The sequence below is a fragment of the Acinonyx jubatus genome, chromosome B2, assembly GCF_027475565.1.
Source record: "Acinonyx jubatus isolate Ajub_Pintada_27869175 chromosome B2, VMU_Ajub_asm_v1.0, whole genome shotgun sequence".
In the NCBI taxonomy this organism is placed as follows: Eukaryota; Metazoa; Chordata; class Mammalia; order Carnivora; family Felidae; genus Acinonyx; species Acinonyx jubatus.
Window position 1 is genome coordinate 131,232,220 of NC_069385.1, and position 20,843 is coordinate 131,253,062.

A 20,843-nucleotide genomic window follows, 5' to 3' on the forward strand; every position below is an offset into this window, starting at 1 on the left:
TTTAAATGAAGGATAATAAACTTAAATGTAAACAGATTGAAATCCCCCAAAAAGATGGGTAGAGATGATTGAGCTCAGTTAGGAATCTGACTATATTAGAAATTTGAAGAAAGAATTTTGGACAAGAAATCCTAGGAAAAGGAAAAAATAGAGAATATTCAATATTAAAATATTTGTTTCTATTATAAACTCCAATGGCATTTGGAAGTTTAAAACACCTAACACACACAGAAACTAAATTATTCTATCTTTGGTAAGCAGAATCCAAAAATGGCACCAAAAATTCCCCACTCCCTTGTGTGAGAGACCTGTGACCCTAATGAGTCCTCACTTTTACAGATAGGTTAAGTTATATGGCAAGGGATAAGGGATCTGCAGGTAATTACAGTCCCTAACCAGCTGAGTTAATGAAAATCCAAAAGGAGATTATCCTGGGTTGGACGAACATAATCATGTCAGCTTTAAAAGACAGTCTAGAGGTGTTACAGGAGAAATCAGAAAGAGCTGAGCAGCAGAAGATATTCTCCCATTGGCCTTGATGAAGCAAACTTCCATGTTGTAGAGAGGGCCCTGTGGCAGGGAACAGCCAATGACCTCCAGGAGCCGAGTGCCTCAATGTAACAACCACAAGGGATCACTGGTCTGCCCACGACCAGTGAACTTGGAAGAGGATACTGAGCCTCTGATGAGATCGCAGCCCCAGTGAACACCTTGAGTGCATTCTTTTGGGATGTTGAGTAGAGAATCCAGGTATTCATGCCCAGACTCCTGACCCACAGGAACCATGAGATATTAAGTGTGAGTTGCCTTACTGCACTCTACCTGTGGTAATTTGTTACACAAGAATAGAAAACTAAAGCACTATCTTTAACACAAGGAGGCTTATTTCTGTTTCCTGATTTTATTTTTACTAATCTGCTTACAACGACGCTTCCTCTTATGTGTTCTTAGCATAAATGATCATTATTTTCTGACTTTAATTGATTAGTATAGAGATTAATATCACGTGAACTAGAGAGATAACATTATTAAGTCACATGAAGCATGCTCAAAGGTAGCCCCCCAAAAACTCCTACTGCAGAGCTCAGGCAACTTGCTTTTAGCTGGGACTCATTCTGAGTCCACCAGTCAATAAAGGCCTTTGCTCCTCACAAAATCCCTTACAAAGACCCCTTGAATTACAAAGGTGGAAGTTATGAAAGAAAGAGAAATATATATGGCTAAACCTTACAGACATTCCATTAGCCTAAAAAATCAGATATGAACTTGGTAGCTTCCTCTGAACTCCTTTTAGAGTCTTAAAGCCAGCTACCCACAGGATCCACACACCTGACCAAAAGACTACTTGGTTGAACTACTTGGTTCTCCAAATACAGTACTTTGTACTGTGAGTCAAAGCTTCTTAAGGATTTCACTGACACATTCTCCGTCTTTTGATTTTACATGTGTCACTTGGGGTCAGTGGGTAACTGGATAATCTGTTTTTCATTTTTAAAAGAAGTATAATATTTATCAAAGCATCTAAAATATTTACGAGGCAGAAAAGAACTCAAGAGATCTTTTCTAGTCTCTGGTCTTCAGAGGACTGCAGGTAAACCATCACAGAGTGTAGATACTAATCGTCTTTCAAGAAATCTCCACTAAAGAAGACAAAACACAGCTCCATAGAAACCCTGTGTCACAGAATTTACCATCTAACATTCAATTCTGTATAAACTAGTTTCTCAACATTGGCACTACTGATATTGAAAGCTGAATAATTCAGGGGCACCTGGGTGGTTCAATCGGTTAAGTGCCCAACTTCTGCTCAGGTCATGATCTCACAGCTCATGAGTTCAAGCCCCACGTTGGACTCTGGGATGACAGCTAGGAGCCTGGAACCCTTCGGTTTCTGTGTCTCCCTCTCTGTCTCTCTCTGCCTCTCCTCTCTCTCTCTCTCTCTCTCAAAAATAAATAAACATTTTTTTTAATTTAAAAAAAAAAAGGAAAATAAAGCTAAATAATTCTTTGTTAGGGGAGCAACCTGTACATTATAGGGTGTTTTGCTACATCCTTGACCTCTAGATGACAGTAGTAACCCCCTTCCCCAGTGATGACAACCAAAAATATCCCAGACATTGCCAAGTGTCCTCTTGGAAAGTAGCCTCCGTCGAGAACTATTGGTAAAAACTCACCAATTTGGTGGCCGAGTCCCCGCATGTACTTGAAGTCATGAGTGACAACCATTTCTATATCTATAGCAATACCCAGCTGCTTTCTAGGATTGTGCTTCTCAATACGGTAGCCACTAGCCCCGTGTGGCTATCGGCACTTGACACATGGCTAATCTGAACTGAGATGTGTTGGGAGTGTGAAACAAATACGAAACTCCAAAGACTCTGATAAAACAAAAATTGCTAGGCATCTCACTAAAAATTTTACGTTGATTACATGTTGACATGAACATATTTTGGATATATTAGGTTAAATAAAATATATCATTATAATCCAGTCCAATTTTCTTTCCACTTTTTTAACGTGGCTCGGAGGGAATTCGAAGTTACAGCTATGGCTTGCGTTATATTTCTGTTGGTCTGTGCTGTTCCAGGAAGCCAAAGCGCTTGGCGTGTGAAGTACTTTTGTTCCTCATCAAGCCACCAGTATTTAAAGAATGTCCACTGTGTGTGCCTAGGATTGCATTAGTTGCTTTTGGCTACATCTATCTGAGTTAAGTTCATTTACGTGAAATGGTGTCATTTCGTCTTATAGATGAAAAGGAGGAGCTCCGGAGATAAATCACCTAAAACCACTCTTCCAATTGCAATGCCAGAACCGATTAAATACAACCTATCGCTCCTGATCCCCAAATAGTTTTTAGTCACAAGATATATATGTCCCTAACAGGACAGTGTGTTTCTTCTATAATTGTTGTAGAGATAAAAATCAGATTCCAAAGAAAACACTTTCCAGACACCTTTTAAGACAATAAAGCCAGCGTTTGTTTGAAGGGAAAACAGAAACAAATGGGGGTCTCAAAAGGCATTACTTCATATAATAATTTAATTAATAGCATGTTGAGAAAAGAAAAACATTTTCCTTTACGTTCTCCATCACTTTCGATTTCCTTTTGTGGACACTCCTGCAATCTGTTGGGTTTGACGCAAGTCCCTGGCTTTTCTCTGCGTGTTTGATTTGCATAATGGGCCAGGATGCCTCATGGGCACTCGCTTAAGATCAACTGAGTTAATTTGCTTTCTTAACTCAGGTTTAAGTGTTTCATGGGCACTAAAGTCGAGATCAACTGAGTTAATTTGCCGGCTTAACTCAGAAAATTAGAATCACCGTTGCCTCAATTTCTTTTAAGCATAATTGTAATCACGGTCACTTGGCAAAGGAAGAGGTCCAAAATGTGTGCCTACTCTTTCCCGGCTAGACGCAGAACCAAGCACACAGGACAGGAAAGCCCCACAAATGTTTTACCTGTGAACAAGAATGATAAAACTAGTAAATTATGTTGGAGCAGTCATGGTCCAACATTTTCCTAATCAAATGAGCATAATCTGCGAAAACACTTACCATTTTTTATAGGAGGTCACTATTATAGCCCTTCACAGCACACAGGGCCTCTGAGAAATGCTGCGTGCCTTTGAGAAATTGAAGACAATTCCCCGAGACAAGAAAAATGCAACTGAGATCAGCGGGAAGCAAGACAGCATGGGAGGGCTCATTTTAGAAGAAGGGAGGAGTTTGGGAGAAGCCTCCTAGGACACTTGAATGTGGCATCTCTAAGAGAGACATTGTGCCATCGTCCAGAGCATGCAATTTAAGTAGAAAACAAGACTGCCAGCATGGGTATATATTTACTTATTTATGCTTATTTATTTATCCATTTGTTCTCTCTCTCTCTATATATGTGTGTGTGTGTGTGTGTGTGTGTGTGTGTGTGTGTGTATCAGGCACTGTGTTAAATGCCCTGGATTTCCTGGTAAAAGGAAGAGACAAGTGGGAAGCAACTGGCAACCGTCAACACCAGACAATTATTCTCTTAAAAAATTATTTTTCAACTTGAATTTGAGCATCTACAAATGGAAATGCTGAGCTATCTATCAGGGCATTATGGTGCAAGTTTTTCCAAATGTCCCTTCACGCTAAAAGAATTATTATGTCCAGCTCCTTGCACTCCAAGTACCAATGATCTAATTCCTGTGCCATTCATGTATGCATTCATTCAATAATTCTTTAATTCGATTTGTTTTCCTGAAGATGGTTAAGGCAGTCAGTGTGTCTTCCTCTTTGGTTTTTATACAAAATTCATTAGTAGGAGGCCATCTGTAGGAATTAATAAAAACTCCTTCTTGCTTTTAATATATCAATTGGATGAATCACATTAATTCATAAATTTGATCTTTTTCACAGTACATTTATGAAAACATATGAGAACTTGATGAATTGTGCCTACTTGAAATTGAATGGTTTATATCAACTCATAAACTTAATTGTTTTTAACATCACACACTCATAGAAACATATGAGAACTTGATGGCATATTTCTAGTTGAAATTCCTAGGGTGTGTATCAGCTTATGTTATGTGTTTTCCGTCAGGAAAGCATCTGACCAAAGTCAGATGATAAGTCAGTGAGTCTATTCCTATCCATCAGATATCTCAGCTTTGCAAACTCGAACAAAAGAGTTTCTTCCACACTTCCTCACAGTGCTGACTTCTCTTTATTCCAATATCCGCCAAACCATTTAAAATTCCATAAATGTTCAAAGAAGCATGTACCCCAAATTAGAAACACTATTCCAGTTTCATTTCTCTAGCAGGCATTTATGGAAGCCAGATTTTACTGTTGTGGTGTTTGTAATTGAGAGTTAGTAATAAGCAATGAAACAACACCAAGTCAAATAAGTCCAAGGTAAGATTTGATCTGCAGGCACAGTGCTTCTTAGAAGTGGGTTCTAGTGAGAAATGTGACTCATGCCAATAAAATTAACTCCAGAATTCAGCGCTCAAGGCTCTACTGCGCTAAAATTCCATTTATTGCAAATTGTGCTATTTCCAATTTCTTTTAGTAATAAAATGCATGAATAGCCCCAAAAAAAGGCTATAAAGAGTCAACAATGCCAAGAGCTTTTCATCAGAAGCTCTTGTAGAACGGAGGGACTAGAGCTCTCTGATCCTGTTCTCTCTTCCCTTGGGCGATACTCCACAATAACTCACTAATCATTAATAATTCCTTTGCCCATTTATTTCAATGAACACATAAATCAACTATTTACTCTAGGATGAGACATGGGAAACTATTTGAAGCCAAAATTCGTTTGGGCATCAACAGTATGTAAATTACATCGTCTTCTGTTTGAACTCTAAGTAAGTGAAGGCAAGGAGGGAGGAAAGAATAAGACTGAATGGTAGGTAATTTGCTCTGTGTCTTTGCTTGTCTAACGCCATCCTTCTAGGTGGGTTCCATACTGTGTTGATAACGCAAAAGAAAGTGATACCTACTGATTTTGATGAGGTTGAGTGGCATGGCATGCTATGCGAAAGCAGTTTCTGTGTTTGCCTTTCTTCATTACGCTCTCCCTTTACTTAGGCTGTTCAGTAATTCATAGATTATTTAGATTATTTAGTAGACAGAGACAGTAGATGCTGTTTTACTTCCTCAACACTACACTGAACCAACCTAAAAGCATGACATTTGGTAAACAAAAGAATATAATGATTACTTAAGCTTCAGAGTCTCACGATCACCATGGCTTTCTCAAAAAAAAAAAAAAGGTTATTAGAAAGAAGGCAAGATGCCACTGATAATAAAACAGGCGACATAACACCATATAATCTAAAATATTTAAGGAGAATGACTACTTGTCCCTTCATAACAAACCTAATGATTAAATGACTGGTTTCCTGCATACAGAATTGCAAAATCGAGATATTTTTCAACTTCAATGCAGTGTTAGTGCTACTTGCTGATCTTGGTGGCTTGTAAAACGCCATCTTCAACAAGATCTAACATAGTATAATCCTTTCTGAAAACCCCAGGGGAATTAGGTAATATAAGCAATTCAGAAAAGTGTCAAAGTTTAATTTCTTCTACCCCTAGGCAGGTTCAAAAACGATTCTTAAAAATTCCTCACCGTCACCAAAGTTTAATTTATGACTGAAGAGTTGTAGAAAAATCCTACCTGTCTCCCAGTTCCAGGCAGAGTTTTCGTTTTGAAACTGTATCCCTATCTTTACTGTGGTTTCCATAGTGACAATTGGGTTTGAGTTTCATCGTGAGATGGTGTTTTCAATAGAAGCGGAAGTAGTTCACTGTGGCAATGCACTTCAAGCCTGATAGGGTCCTGTGACATAAAAAAAATAGATGATCTTTGAAAATTATGTCCCTAATTATACCTTGCTGGAAATGAAAACAGGTATGACTTAGGGAAAAAAAGTTTAGAATACATTTGAATATAAGTTATGTTTCTCTTGAAGGAATAAACCCTCCTTTCCACCCAAATTATATATATATGTCTATAGACATTATATATGTATACGTATACATGTATATACATGTATATACATGTATATATGTATACGTATACATATATAATGTCTATAGATATATAAATATATATGTCTATAGACATATATATATACATATATGTATACTTATATGTCTATATATATATACATATTTATATATGTATATGTATACATATATATGTCTATAGACATATATATGTATACATATACATATATCAATTATATATAAATATTATATAAATATATATATATGCATACACATGAGGTAGTATTTTAGAAACAAAAGGTTGGGAGATGTCTTCAAGATTATCTAATCTGCTGTTGACAAATACACAGTTAAGCAAAGAGAATGTTAAAGAAAAAAAAGAACACTTCTTGCTTCCTGGGAATATGCACTACAGAAACATCAACACTACCTACATGAGAAATAAGCAGAGACAGGCATCAAGGAGGAGAATTTTTTTTTTCTCAGTTCCAACACATTGGAGATAAAAATTAATAGGCAAAGTGTATCAAAAAAACAGATGCTCTGCTGAAAAGCCCTTCAGGCAGAATTGCATCAGCTGGCTTTCTCCGGTGAGGCAGGACTTTACCGACTCACAGAATAATTGCTACATACTCCAGTCAAAGCATTTTACTGTACCTGGCTTTATGCTCAAGCAACCATCCATTGATGGGGATAGGGAGTCCGTGGGGGCTGGAGTGACAGCCAGAAGATGCATGTGATTTTAGATTATGTTACTTTTCATTTGAAAAGTGCTATCTCTCGACTTCCTAAATGATTAGAAGGCTCAGTAATTGTTTACCTCATTTTTTAATCTAAGCAAAGCGGTAACAAGCATTATTTGTGCATCTTAGGACTCAAAGAAAAGGTTCACACCTTCACACTTTTAAATATATAATAGGTGGATATGTCAGTAAAACACACACACACACACACACACACATGCACGCAGAAGCGACCAGAACGTTGTAGGTAAAAAGAAAATAGATATGATTAAAATTATCTGCACATAAAGAGAATGTATAATGAAATTAACAAGGCAAAAGAATGCAAGGATGTTATGGAAATTATTTTAACCTAAAAATGACATATTCTTCGTGCCTATCACCTTATAGCAGCATTGCCTGGCACAGTGTTTCTCAAAGTGTGGCCCTTGGACTAGCAAAGCCAACATCACATGAGACCCTGTTGTAAGTGTGAATTCTCAGTCTCCACCCAAGACTCCCTGGATGAGAAACTCTGGGACCAGCGATCTGTGTCATAACAGATCCTATAGGTGAGGCCCTTGCCTGCTAAATTTGAGAAACTTTGGCCCTAGTACAGTTCTCAAATCCTGGGTGTGCCATAAAGATCACTAGATGCACATTAATAACTCTGATTCAATGAGACTTGCTCCCCAGAAATTTTAACTCAAGAGATATTTTTAATTCTACTCTTGATGATTTTGATGCAGCTGGACATCTGACTACAATTTGCAAATACTGGGTTAATGCTTCAGAGTGTGGTAGTTCCCGTTAAAAGCACAGTATGACCATTTCTTGTCTTTAGGCAAGTCACCCTGAGTCCATTTTCTCATCCATAAATAATATTGCCTATCTCAAATGATGGTAGTGAGGTTTAAGTGAAATAAAGTATAAAATTTGCACAGCAGAGTGCCCAACACAAGTTAAGTGCTTAAGAAGTGATCATCTAAGATGGCTTATCACTTTCCATATTGCTGGGAATTTATTTAAAAATTTTTTTAATGTTTACTTATTTTTGAGACAGAGAGAGAGCATGAACAGGGGAGGGTCAGAGAGAGAGAGCGGGAAACACAGAATCTGAAACAGGCTCCAGGCTCTGAGCTGTCAGCACAGAACCCGACGCGGGGCTCGAACTCATGGACGGCGAGATCATGACCTGAGCCAGAGTCGGACGCTTACCCGACTGAGCCAACTGGGAATTTATTTTAAATGTCTAATATTATCAATAGTGTCTAACTTAATCCAACATTAAAACACACCAGCTTATGCAGACATCTTTGGTCTTCCATGAAATTCAAAAACAAAACCGATTCAATAGACATCTACCAAGGAACAAGAACTTGACTCCGTCTCAGAAAAACATACAGGTTTCTATTTTTGTGTGACGATTATAAAATATTTATTTCAAATAAAACAAAACAGGGTAGTAGGTAAGAGCAGAAACTCTGGTTCCAGACTTCCTAAATTCAGACCCTGGTTCTGTTACTCTTTGGCAGTATGGCCTTGATTTAATCCCAGGGACCTCAGTTTTGTCATGAGTAAAATGAGGATAATAAAAATTTCTTACCTCATAACATTGTGGGGAGGATCAGATGAGTTAATATGCGCAGTGGATTCTAAATAGCACTAACTATAAACCTTCCACAAATGCTCTTATTATTTAACTAGAAAACCACTGAAATGAGTTCTCTATGTATTGAGTATGATACATTTGAAACCAAATTTAAATGTTTTATTTATTTATTTATTTTTGAGACAGAGAGAGACAGAGCATGAGCAGGGGAGGGGCGGAGAGAGGGGGGAGACACAGAATCTGAGGCTGGCTCCGGGCTCCGAGCTGTCAGCACAGAGCCTGACGTGAGGCTCAAACTCATGGAGCGTGAGGTCATGCCCTGAGCCGAAGTCGGACGCTCAACCGACTGAGCCACCCGGGTGCCCCTTTTTGGAACCAAATTTAAACCTGAACTTTTGTCTCAATGATTAAATAGAAATTAGCAATGCTGTAATTCTGAATAAAAGTAGATTTTTAAATTTACATTATTAATACTGAGTACAGAGGTTCAAAATGAGAGCAGCTTCTTGTTTGCCTTGAGAATGAAGATTTGAGTAAAGCCTCGGGTCAAGGGAACTATAATGCTATTGCTTTATCTACTGTTGGGTACTCAAGAGTGATTGGAGTCCCGTTAGCAGATCTGAATAAAGTGTAAAAGCAATTCCTCTCTAAATATATGAGAAACCATCCTGATGACCTAGTTTTTAATTAAAATTTTATTAGATATGTAAACTCTGGGAGAATCAAAGGCACAGTTTAACAACTGAAATAAGTGTCTATTTGATATATTTAAGATAGCTGAAATTTACTGAAATATTCTGACAGTATGCCAACATTAGTGGAAAACAATTTGTAAGAAAAGCAGATAAAGAGAATTGGCCATTATCATGCACTTGCTGAAAACACTATATAAGAACCCACACAACTTAGAAAAAGTTAACCTCACTGTAGTCCAGAAACCCACACATTTTTGAAGGCCTGGCTTGCCTTCAAATACTTCAGACTGCAAAGTCAACATGGTAAATTCTTTCCACGTTTAATTCATTAAAAAAAAAGATCCATATTATTCTTGAATTTGTTTCTGATCTTAAAGAAGATATCTGCTTAACCTTAAGAAGCTTAGTTCTTTGGGGTTCTTTCTAGAATCAAACAAAACTCTTGCATCAGATGCTTTCGGATACACACGAAGCAATACTATCCCAACACCCACTTCCCCCAAAACTCAAAGTCACATTTCATTTCTTTTTGCAATTGATAGCCTTAGAAAAGATAAGATACAAGCAAAGCCTTTCTCTCACCTTTTGCTGAGAACATTGCAGTCATATCGTTACTTAGGTCTTAATTACTCCGGTCTTAAAATAGGTATATTATGGCCTTTATTGCACGATACAGATTTAGAAAATGCAGCCCATCAACGCTAGATAGCCCACAAACATCCTACAGCAGATTCAAAATGAAAGTTAAAAAAAAAAAAAAAATGCAAGGAGGCACCAGGAGGTTTTTATCGACTGGTGAAGTTAAAAAGTTAAAAATAAATATTTGCCTAAGGTCATTTTTCGCTTTTATGGAAGGGTTAGGATAGAACAGGTTAGGATTGGGGACAATAAGAGTATAGATGGAGTCTAGGATAATCCCAGGCAAAATTTCAAAATAATTAAATATCCAATTCCCTTCTTTGGGTTGAACGATAAGAGACTGACATTTTTGTGGGTCAAAAAGAGCGAATACGGCAATTTTATAGGATTCAACCTTGATCTTTCTGGTGCTCTTTCTCTCCCAGCCCCAGGTGCCAACCGCCTTTCTATGGTCTAGACCCCGAGAGCCCAGCTGCATGAAATCACACTGGTTTGCTCCCCTTCAAATCCTTCATACTCCAAAATCAGCTTTCACCCACTCCAAGTGAAATCTTATGTAGAGGAGTTCAGATAAAGTAAAGGAATTTAGTCCATGAGGGAAATACTTAGGGATAGATGGGCCTTCCAGGACTACTTACGCCAAAACCGTACACACAGCCAAACTCTCTACCCCACATACCTAAAAAAAGAAAAGAAAAGAATAAAATGAAATGAAATAAAATAAAATAAAATAAAATAAAATAAAAAACTTTGCCACAAATACTAATAAGCCTATACAGTAATGTTATTCAGACACATAGCTCTAGAGATCACTTCTTTTTCACCTGAAATCCAGAATGATTGTTGGCCATTAAAGTATTTAATTCAGATGTTCTCTGAGTGATCTTTGTTCCTTTCAGACCTATTTTTCCAAGTGAGCCCAATTCAAACTTATGAACATGTCATGGATGTAATGTTTTTGACGTCATTCCAAGTCTCTATTTCCTTATCAGTAATCCGGTTCCTCTCTGCCCAACCCCATCTGCCATGATTTTACATGAGAGTCAATGTAGCATGGCGCCTGGAAGCCTGGACGCTGGGCCTGCCAAGGTTTAAGTCTTGGCTCTAACACATAGCAGCTGTGTGGTTTTGGGCAAGTTGCTTAACTTCCTGTTCCTCAGTTTCCTCTTCTACAGAGGAAGGGTGATATTACTTATCTCACAGAGATGTTAGAAGGATTATGTGAATTCAACAAAAGGAGTTCATATTTGTAAGTGCCCAGAAGACTGGCCTACCCTTCAACATTTGTTAAATAAACTGTAGCCACAGGGAAAAAGGGAGAGGACAAGGAAGCTATGATGTAGGCAAGTGGTCCACCCCAGCCAAAACATGAAGGGTAAAGTTCACCCTTTCTAGAGGAAAGAGGCCAGACACGTAGGAAAACCCTGGATCGAAAATCTCGGAAAGGAGAGGAATTTCATATAGGGTGAGAGAAAAGAGAAAAGCAGAAAGCTGTTTACTCCACTTCCTGTTTGGAGCTCTAGAGGACAATAACCCACCTGCCTAGTGTTACCTCAACAACTTAGAGAAGCCCTCATTAGGCATAGAGAAAGCTTAATTTAGCCTCCCTGGGTCAGACTCAGTTCTCAGGAGGTATGCACACACCCTGAAATTTCTGATTGTACCTTTCTGGGGGTGGAGTGCCTTGGTAATAGGGTAAAGGGGCCCTGTGGACATGGGTGATCAATCAGCAATAAATGAGGGACAGGGTATGGCACAGTAAGACAGCACAGTCACAGGGGAGTTGACCCGGAGCCACATCAACCAAGCACCCTAGTCTTGACCAAGTCGGGAAGACAGGCCACGAGCCACAATGGCAGCGGGAGGCAACTTGAAGAAGACTCAGGAATGCAACCAGACAAACTACACCGCAGTGGATACCAGCTCTCAGACCGCTAGAGACCCTGAGATCACACCATCTCTCCAAAAACCCTAAACCCAGATTAAAGATGAACAAGAGGAAGGGAAGAGCATGCGAAAAACAAAGTTATCCCAAAGCGACTGGGCTATCCAAGAGGTCGTTTCAAGTTTTGCTAAGTTTACCAAATGGAATTTAATTTCATTTTCTCCACTACTTATAGGGTGGGGCTTGTAAGGAATATTATAATAGCTATGAAAAATAATGAAACTGGATCTTCTTGGTACTTTGGAGTGTACCAAAAGTAAATCAGTCATCCTGCTAAAAATGCAATGGAAGAGGGGCACCTGGGTGGCTCAGCCGGTTAAGCATCCGACTTCAGCTCAGGTCATGATCTCACGGTCCGTGAGTTTGAGCCCCGAGTCGGGCTCTGTGCTGACAGCTCAGAGCCTGGAGCCTGTTTCAGATTCTGTGTCTCCCTCTTTCTCTCTCCTCCCCTGCTCATGCTCTGTCTCTCTCTTCGCAAAAATAAATAAACGTTAAAAAATAATAATAATAAATAAATAAATTTTAAAAATTGAAATGCAATGGAAGAATAGCACATTTGAGTCAAAGAGACTAATTTTGACCTTTTAAAGACTCTTTGGTTTTATGAAACAATCTATAAAGGGGATGATTGTATAAAAAGATGTCCAGAGCAAAAGCACAGGCCTTTGAATCTGGTTGCCTTGGTTCAAATTCTAATTCCATCCCTCTCTTAAGTGGGCGCCCCAGGGCAAGTTATTTAATTTCTTGATGTCTCATTTTCTGTAAAAAGAGTACATTAACCATTCCTACCTCAGATGGTCGTTATGAGATCACATTCACACATCATGGTATTTTCCATTACTGGATCAATTTCCGATGATACCATAAAGGCAAAAACTCAAAACGTGCCTGATAACATAGTACGTGCTCAGCTAAATTTTGCAGTAAATACACCACTCAGTAGAAGTCCATATTCAACCAGTCAAACCCATTAAAAAAAATGAAACAAAACATTATTCCAAACTGTCATAAACAATACAGATAGATCTCTCGCCTTACTTTCAGTGGCATGCCTGTGGTTAAACTCCTATTCTAAAATGATCTTTTCATTACCATGCCCAGTGTGTGCATCTAGTCTATATGATTTTTAACATTGAATTTATGTTGTAATTTTGTAGAAGTGAGCAAGTAGGGAGATTCTTTAAACCAATTATCAAAATTAAACTACCTCATGGAACCAAACGACTCAGGGAATAATTCGCTGTGGACTTAGCAGTGTAGGAAAATGGGATTTTCATTAATTATTTACCTTTGATCTCTCTAACAATTAGCCCGATGGTATATGCATAGTCTGCTGAGGGTAATGGAAACAAACAGGTTTAAATGACAGGTAGCTGGAAGAATTTTATAGACTATTAGCTTTTTTAAATTTTAATTGCCATTTGATAATTTGCTAATTTAACCACTTGGTAAGCATTTATTGATTTCTTATTTATTGATTTATGGCTGACAAGAGATGAAGTGCATTGAGATGGTGACGGGGACAAGGAGATTAAGGGGTCATAAAGAAGCAGAAGATGTATTCTCTACTCTCCAAGACCTCATAGCTTAGTTCTAGACGTCTTCTACACATCCATGAGTCACAAAGAATAATCATAAAACAGTATATGCAAAATAATATTGTAAAAAATAGGTATCTCAATGCTGAGGGGATATGACCTACAGAAATAAAGGGGCAGAAATTAATATCGAGTCAAGATGTTTATCAAGTATATATTTTCTTTTTTAATTTTTTAATATATATTCATTTTTTGAGATACAGAGAGAGCACGAGCAGGGGAGGGGCAGAGAGAGAGGGAGATACAGAATCCAAAGTAGGCTCCAGGCTCTGAGCTGTCAGCACAGAGCCTGACGTGGGGCTCGAACTCATGAACTACAAGATCATGACCTGAGCCAAAGTCAGACACTTAACTTACTGAGCCACCCAGGCACCCCTAAAGGGTATATTTTTTTAAACTTTACACCAATTTTAGTGAAAAGTGGAAAGATTTATATTTTATATATGACATTATACATATATATACATATATACACAAATATATACACACACGTTTATATATCATGACAATAAATTGGGCTTTTATTTTTTAATGTTTGCTCATTTATTTTGAGAGAGCAAGTGCTACGAGCATAGAGTCCAATACGGGGCCCAATCTCACGAACTGTGAGATCATGACCTGAGCCGAAATCAAGAGCTGGGCGCTAAAACGCTGAGCCACCCAGGTACCCCTAAGTTGAGCCTTTCTGTTTTAAAATGTATCATCTGAAGCAACCTCCAGAAGTATGAGCCTCATTCAGGAAAACTAACTGAAACCAGTGCTGTGTAACTTAACTTCAGTAATACAAATACAAATCTAATTTCCGCCTTATTTTTCTTAACCACAGTTTCTCTCTTTAACCTAAATTTGCACCTTGATGTTATTTGACTCCTATGTCAATATATAAAACACACTACTTAGGCCAAAGAAGCAATGAACAAAGAGGAAAATTGAGTCCCATACATGAATATTTCTAAATTATGGCATTAAAAGAGAATATTGAGAAGCATAATAAAATCACATTATCAATAACCACTTACTTAGCAAATAATTATTGCATTTTGTTGGTTTAAGATCTTGTTTCATAGAACATCACGGTTCAAACTCTTCCTGAACACGTTCAATCACCATGTCCACTATCTTGAGGGGTGACTCGTTTCATTATTTGCTAGCTCTCATTGTAAGAAAATATGTTTTTATACCAAACTCACATCGCACCCACTCCCCAATATCTATTCATCAATTCTCTTTAGCCAAACATCATAAGTTGAACTGTCCTAAAATAGCAGCCAACACAATGGACAAGAAACAATAAGAAAATTTCACATTATTGAATGCTTACTTATACCAAGTACAGTACTATTTTACCTACATCTGATTACTTAATTCTCAGACAACTGCATCAAGGAACTGTGACTATCATTCCCATTTTGCCATTGAGAAAACTCAGGGGGCACCTGGGGGGCTCAGTTGCTCAAGCATCTGACTCTTGATTTCGGCTCAGGCGATGATCTCATGATTCGTGAGTTCGAGCCCTACACCGAACTCTTGGGATTCTCTCTCTCTCTCTGTCTCCCTCTCTCTCTCTCTATCTCTATCTCTCAAAATAAATAAAATAAACTTTAAAAAAGAGAGAGAGAGAAAACTCAGGAATAGAGATTAAATAAATACATGTGGCCAGTTTATAGCACACCATGCTCTCCTCAGACAGTCTGGTTTCAGAATTCATGCTTCCACTCGTTATCACTGGGCTGCCTTGCCAAACTGGTGGGGCAATAAGATCCACAGCATATTTAATAGTAGTGCACAGGAAGTGTTACCAAACTCGTTGCTTTCCCTGCGGAGGAGCATTTTGAAGGTCAGCCCAAATCTGGACTCTGCCCTATCTGCCAAAATAAATCAAGATCCTAAACCAAAATTTTTACCAGCACGTGGGGCAGAGCAGGAGAAGCTGAAGCAGAGACACCACACAATCCAAAGGAAACAAAGCTGCTTTCCAAAGGCGATAACTGACAGCAGTTAACGCGAAAACTGCAGCCTTTTTTACGTAGGGTTGATGAGGGCATCTTAATTGAAAACTGGGCTTTGAGCAATTGCAGCTGCAGAGTGTAACAATGCCCCATAAACGCTGACAGGAGGCTGAAGAGAAGGAAGTGGCCATCTCAGCACAGACCAAAGAGACACAGGAAACGTCGGCTGGGACAAATTTGATAAAGTGTCAGCAGAAAGAACTTAGAAGCTGAAAGGATGGAAACCTGAAGCAAGACAGTCCCTTTAAGCTACATTAGTCAAAAATCTTCAAGTTTCTGGTGAAACGAAATGGAATCGGGTCCCACAATACAGTTTTTGTAATTGGTTGCATATGTATTTACGGTAAAGATAAATGCAACACCGCCCTTAGAATCAGGCAAGCAGTGCCCTACACCTAACTCTTCAGAGGTCCCAGTTCTGGAAGTTTCTGGCTGTAATTCCCTTTAGGCAGAGTTCTGGAATGGTGTAATGGAAATCTACAGCCCACCTGCGATAGCCATATGCGAGCAAAAATAAACCTTGTGTTTGCAAGCCACCGAGAGACAGGGATTGTCTGTTACACAGCATTACTTAGCTGACTGATACAAACAAAAACCTCACATACAAATGGTGTGTGGATCTAGATATGAAGGAGGAGAGAAGTAGGAAAACGTTCCTTTCCCCCTTTTTACTTTTTCAAACTACCTGAAAATGTTTATTGTTATTATTTTTATGGTGTTTCATTTTTCTATCAAAATGCTATTTTTATTCTATCAAATGTGGCATTCTATCAAAATGCCACATTTTTAAAATGTGGTGTAGATTTAGATATACCCAGTCAATCCTTTGCTTTCTTTACACACTGCACTAAACAACCATTTTAGATACTATTATTTTGCTAGCCATCTAAAACAAGAAGAATCTACTTGAGTGAAAAAAATAATAATTCTTCCTTGTTAAAAAATAATCCTGGTCATAAAGAAAAAGTAGAAAATGCAAAATAACTTACTTAAGCATCATTAATGCCACCTTCTGGAGATAATGACAGTTTTGGTAAATTATTGTATATATGTTCCTTCTCATATAGTATATATATGTATATATATATATGGTGTATATATATATATATACTCATATAGCATAATACTCGTATAGTATATATATATATATATATATACATATATATATATATATATATATATAAAGAGAGAGAGAGAGAGATCTGGAGATAATGTCAATTTTGGTAAATTATTATATATATGTTCCTTCTCATATAGTATATATATGTGTGTGTGCATATATATATATATATATATATATAAAGATGCCATATAGTATATATAATAGGTACATATATATTTGTTATATATATACACATATATACAACATAGATATACTATATGGCATCTTTCTATAATTCAATTTTGCATTCTGCTTTTTTACCTAACATTATACTGTATTTTCCAAAATCATACAATCATACAATATTCTTTGAAAAACATACTTCTAACGTATGCATACACCACTATTCAATGCACATGTGATTGTTTATTCAACCATTTTCCTATTATTAAATGGGAAAATAATGGACAGGACCCTTAGGCAAGTCATAAATGATGATATGAACACAGATAAAGAGGCACCTAATTCTATCTGGGAGAGTAAAAGGCAGCTTTAACAAGGTGGTGGCTTGTTAGACAAAAATTTCAAGTGTAGACCAGGCAGGCAAGGGCATTGCAAGCAAAGGAAACAGGTTGAACAAAATTACAGACACGTTAAAGTACATGAACATTTTAGTAAAGTCAACGAACAAGTACACCTAGGGCATGGAGTGAGCAATGGTGAGGAAGAGAAGTCCTGAAGGAACCATGAAGGCAGGTTGTAAAAGTCTTGCAAAGCATTCTGAGGAATCGAGTGTGTCGTACAAGCAAGAGGGAGGCACCAACACTTGTCAACAGGCGCAGATTACATCCGTGTTGTGGATGTTTTAGAAATACGTCGTAAAGACAAAAAAACACTGCTTTTGGAATCAAGGGACCAGCTTCCCCTGCGGCCCATTTCCCCACATGTGAAATCAGATTCACAAAGAGGCTTTGAGGATTAAATTATATAAATTAGTAGGTGCCCAGCAAATGACACTTCAATGTGAGTTGGCTACAAGAGGGGGGCTTGTTCTCAAGGAGAGGGAAAGTAAAGCAAAGTGTCCTGGAAACAGTCATCATCGAGGCCAGAGGTGGGGAGCGACTAAACCAGGAAAATGGCAGTCAAAGGGTAGCAAATCACCAAGGGATTCAGAAACATCTCAGAGATCTAGAGGAAGGGACTTGACAACCAACTGGATGTGGGTTGTTGCAACAATGAAAAAATAGAAACAAAATCATGGAGTGTCACTAGAATGACCATGGGGCAAGTTGAAACAAGAATAGAAACAGAAGGCAGTTCAACAAAGGGAAAAACAAAAAAACAAATGCGTGTCGAAACCTGGCGCAAAAGTAAAGAATTGACCATGCCCCCATGGAGGATATGAGATGGGAAGTAAAATGTTGCAATTGGGCGAATTTCACCAACATCAGTAACATGCATAATTTGGATGCTAAGCCATTTGCTGTCCACCATTTCTGGGATTATAGAGTGGGCAAGGGCAGTAATTTATCTGAAAAATTTTGTATATGGCTTCTGGATTTTGAGGTGAGGTAAAAAATGAAGACCCAACATCCCCACCATGTTTTACAAGAGTTCAGTATTCTTCACTTTGATCCTCCCTTCATTTACCTCTTGTGGAAGGTATTTAATGTATTTGTATGAGTACCACAATAATACACACACACACACTCACACACACACACCTACTGTATAGACCAACAGCGACACTATATATATTTATATGGTGTGCATATATTGTCTAAAATATATATGTATATTCATGAGTTGCCTTTGAGTTTCTTGAGTACAACAGTAAAGCAGTAACAACCATGAATAGATATATACATAGATATATACATACATACAAATATACATATGCACACATGTGCACAGTATGTAAGCTAATATGTATATTTATATGGTACATACATTAGTTTAACATATATGTGTACATATATGTGCTTCTATGTATTATTATAACTAACTTAATTATCTTAAACTAATGTATATACCATATTAATATACATGTTAAAAATTGCATAGACTCAAGGCCAAGGGGTAAAGAATTGATTTCCTTACTTCTGTCTGTGCCTGCAGAAAGGAGTAAGGAAGCCAGATTTAGGAGACTGTTCTGAACATCTTGAAGCTGCTATTCTAGAGCAGCTGTGTCCTTTACACAAGGGAAGCTTTCCCCTTGTATCCTAATTGGGCATGAAATCTGACTCACCAGCACAAGTTATATTGGAGCCGGCCAACAGAGCAGCTGCCTGTGAACCCCTTGAATAACCCACATCCAGTGACTGAAATTGACGTGGGATGAAACATGGGCCCACGTTAACCTAGCAGATGCTCCACAGAACTCGAGTCACCTCGGCTCTCGCCACACACTGCAATGAATTGTCCTAATTTGTGTGTCCTCGTAGTTTCTCAAAGTGAAACAAGAGCCCAGGTATTTTTCTCCCGATAGTAGATTTCGTGACATCCTCTTGGCACAGTGAGTTATCCTTTTTATACACTAACTCATTGTGTTAGCGATGAGAGAGAATGTTCCTTAGTGAAGTCTGGTGATCCACTAAAAATCTGAAGATTGCCACCTTCCTAAACTACCTGTGGTTAGTGCCTACTTCTGCAGGAGTCCCTTCCAGGTCTGGGCAACCATTATATACTGAAGACAGAATACCACAGTGCTTAAAATCACAGGCCTTGGAATCAGTCTAGGATAGACGCGGGTCTAACAATTATCTCTGGGTGATCCTGGGTAAGTTACTTAACCTCTCTGATCTACGGTTGCGTATTTTTTTATTCTCATTTTTTAGAGAGAGAGCAGGGGAGAGTGAGGGGCGCAGAGGGAGAATTTCTTTCTTAAAAATTTATTTATTTTGAGAGAGAGTGAGTGTGTGTGTGTGTGTGTGTGTTGGGCGTGTGTGTGTGCGCAAGTGGGGGAGGGGCAGGGAAAGAGGGAGACAGAAAATCCCAAGCAGCCATTGTACTGTCAGCACTGAGCTCAATGCGAGAACTCATGAACCACGAGATCATGACCTGAGCCGAAGTCGGACGCTCAACCTACTGAGCCACCCAAGTGCCCCTGAGGTTTTATATTATTTTTAACACATGGCATTGCTGTGTAAGTTGATTAACCTGGTGGATAAAAAGTGCCTGCTATGTTCAAAGAGCTCAATAATGTAAGGTATTAGATAGATAGCATTTTCACATTTAAACAGTCACACAGTCAAGACTGGTTTTAGGAATACAGTGGGACAAAATCAAGGGTGTCTCCTGCATAAAACGATCTCAACCTGCTGACACTAAGTTCTAAACTTAGCCGCTCCCTTTTTTCATTTTTTGAAAATATGTAAGTCCTTAAGAATTCATTCACACAAGATAAACCTCTCTTCTGTGGACCTCAAATTAAAAAATCAGCTCATTTGCATTGCAGAGACCTTACAAAAAGAAATTTCATTCCCAAACACATTACTTTGTTCCAGAGGAAAAGCTTGGACTTTAAGGAATGGGCTCCGACATATCTCATGATGTCTAATGAAAATTATTGATTTATATTCCCTTCTGATCACTAATTAGAGTTAATGCAACTTAATGACCCAGCTTCTCTCAAAACTACTTATCATGGTAGGGACACCCTAAGGAGCCACATATGCTCATTCTGGACACCATGGTAAGAAAGGGCACACTATTCAAGAGACTAAATATCCATGCCCCGAACACTAGAATCGCTGAGGAAATAGGGAACTCTGGTGAGTTGATTACAGGAGGGCTATTTTATTTTTTTCAATTGTTGTTATACTGAAAATAACTTCTACCTTATTAAACACAGAGGATATGCACATATATCTTAATGATGCTCCCTAAATCGTAGCGCTCCAAGGAACTTCAAAGAATACCCAGTCCAGGGGCTCCTGGGTGGCTCAGTCAGTTAAGCATCCGACTTCGACTCAGGTCATGATCCCATCGTTTATGAGTTCGAGCCCCGTGTGGGCCTCTGTG

General features: G+C 38.3%; 1 long non-coding RNA gene across 1 annotated transcript in view; it reads right to left on the minus strand.

The window, feature by feature from the left end:
- Nucleotides 1-4,301: 4,301 nt before the first annotated feature.
- The window catches only part of LOC128315682 (uncharacterized), a 43,675-nt gene continuing 27,133 nt past the window's right edge, over nucleotides 4,302-20,843 (minus strand). The window contains exon 3 of the long non-coding RNA XR_008298713.1: nucleotides 4,302-6,328. This is a non-coding gene — a long non-coding RNA (uncharacterized LOC128315682). The remainder of the gene's footprint in view (nucleotides 6,329-20,843) is intronic.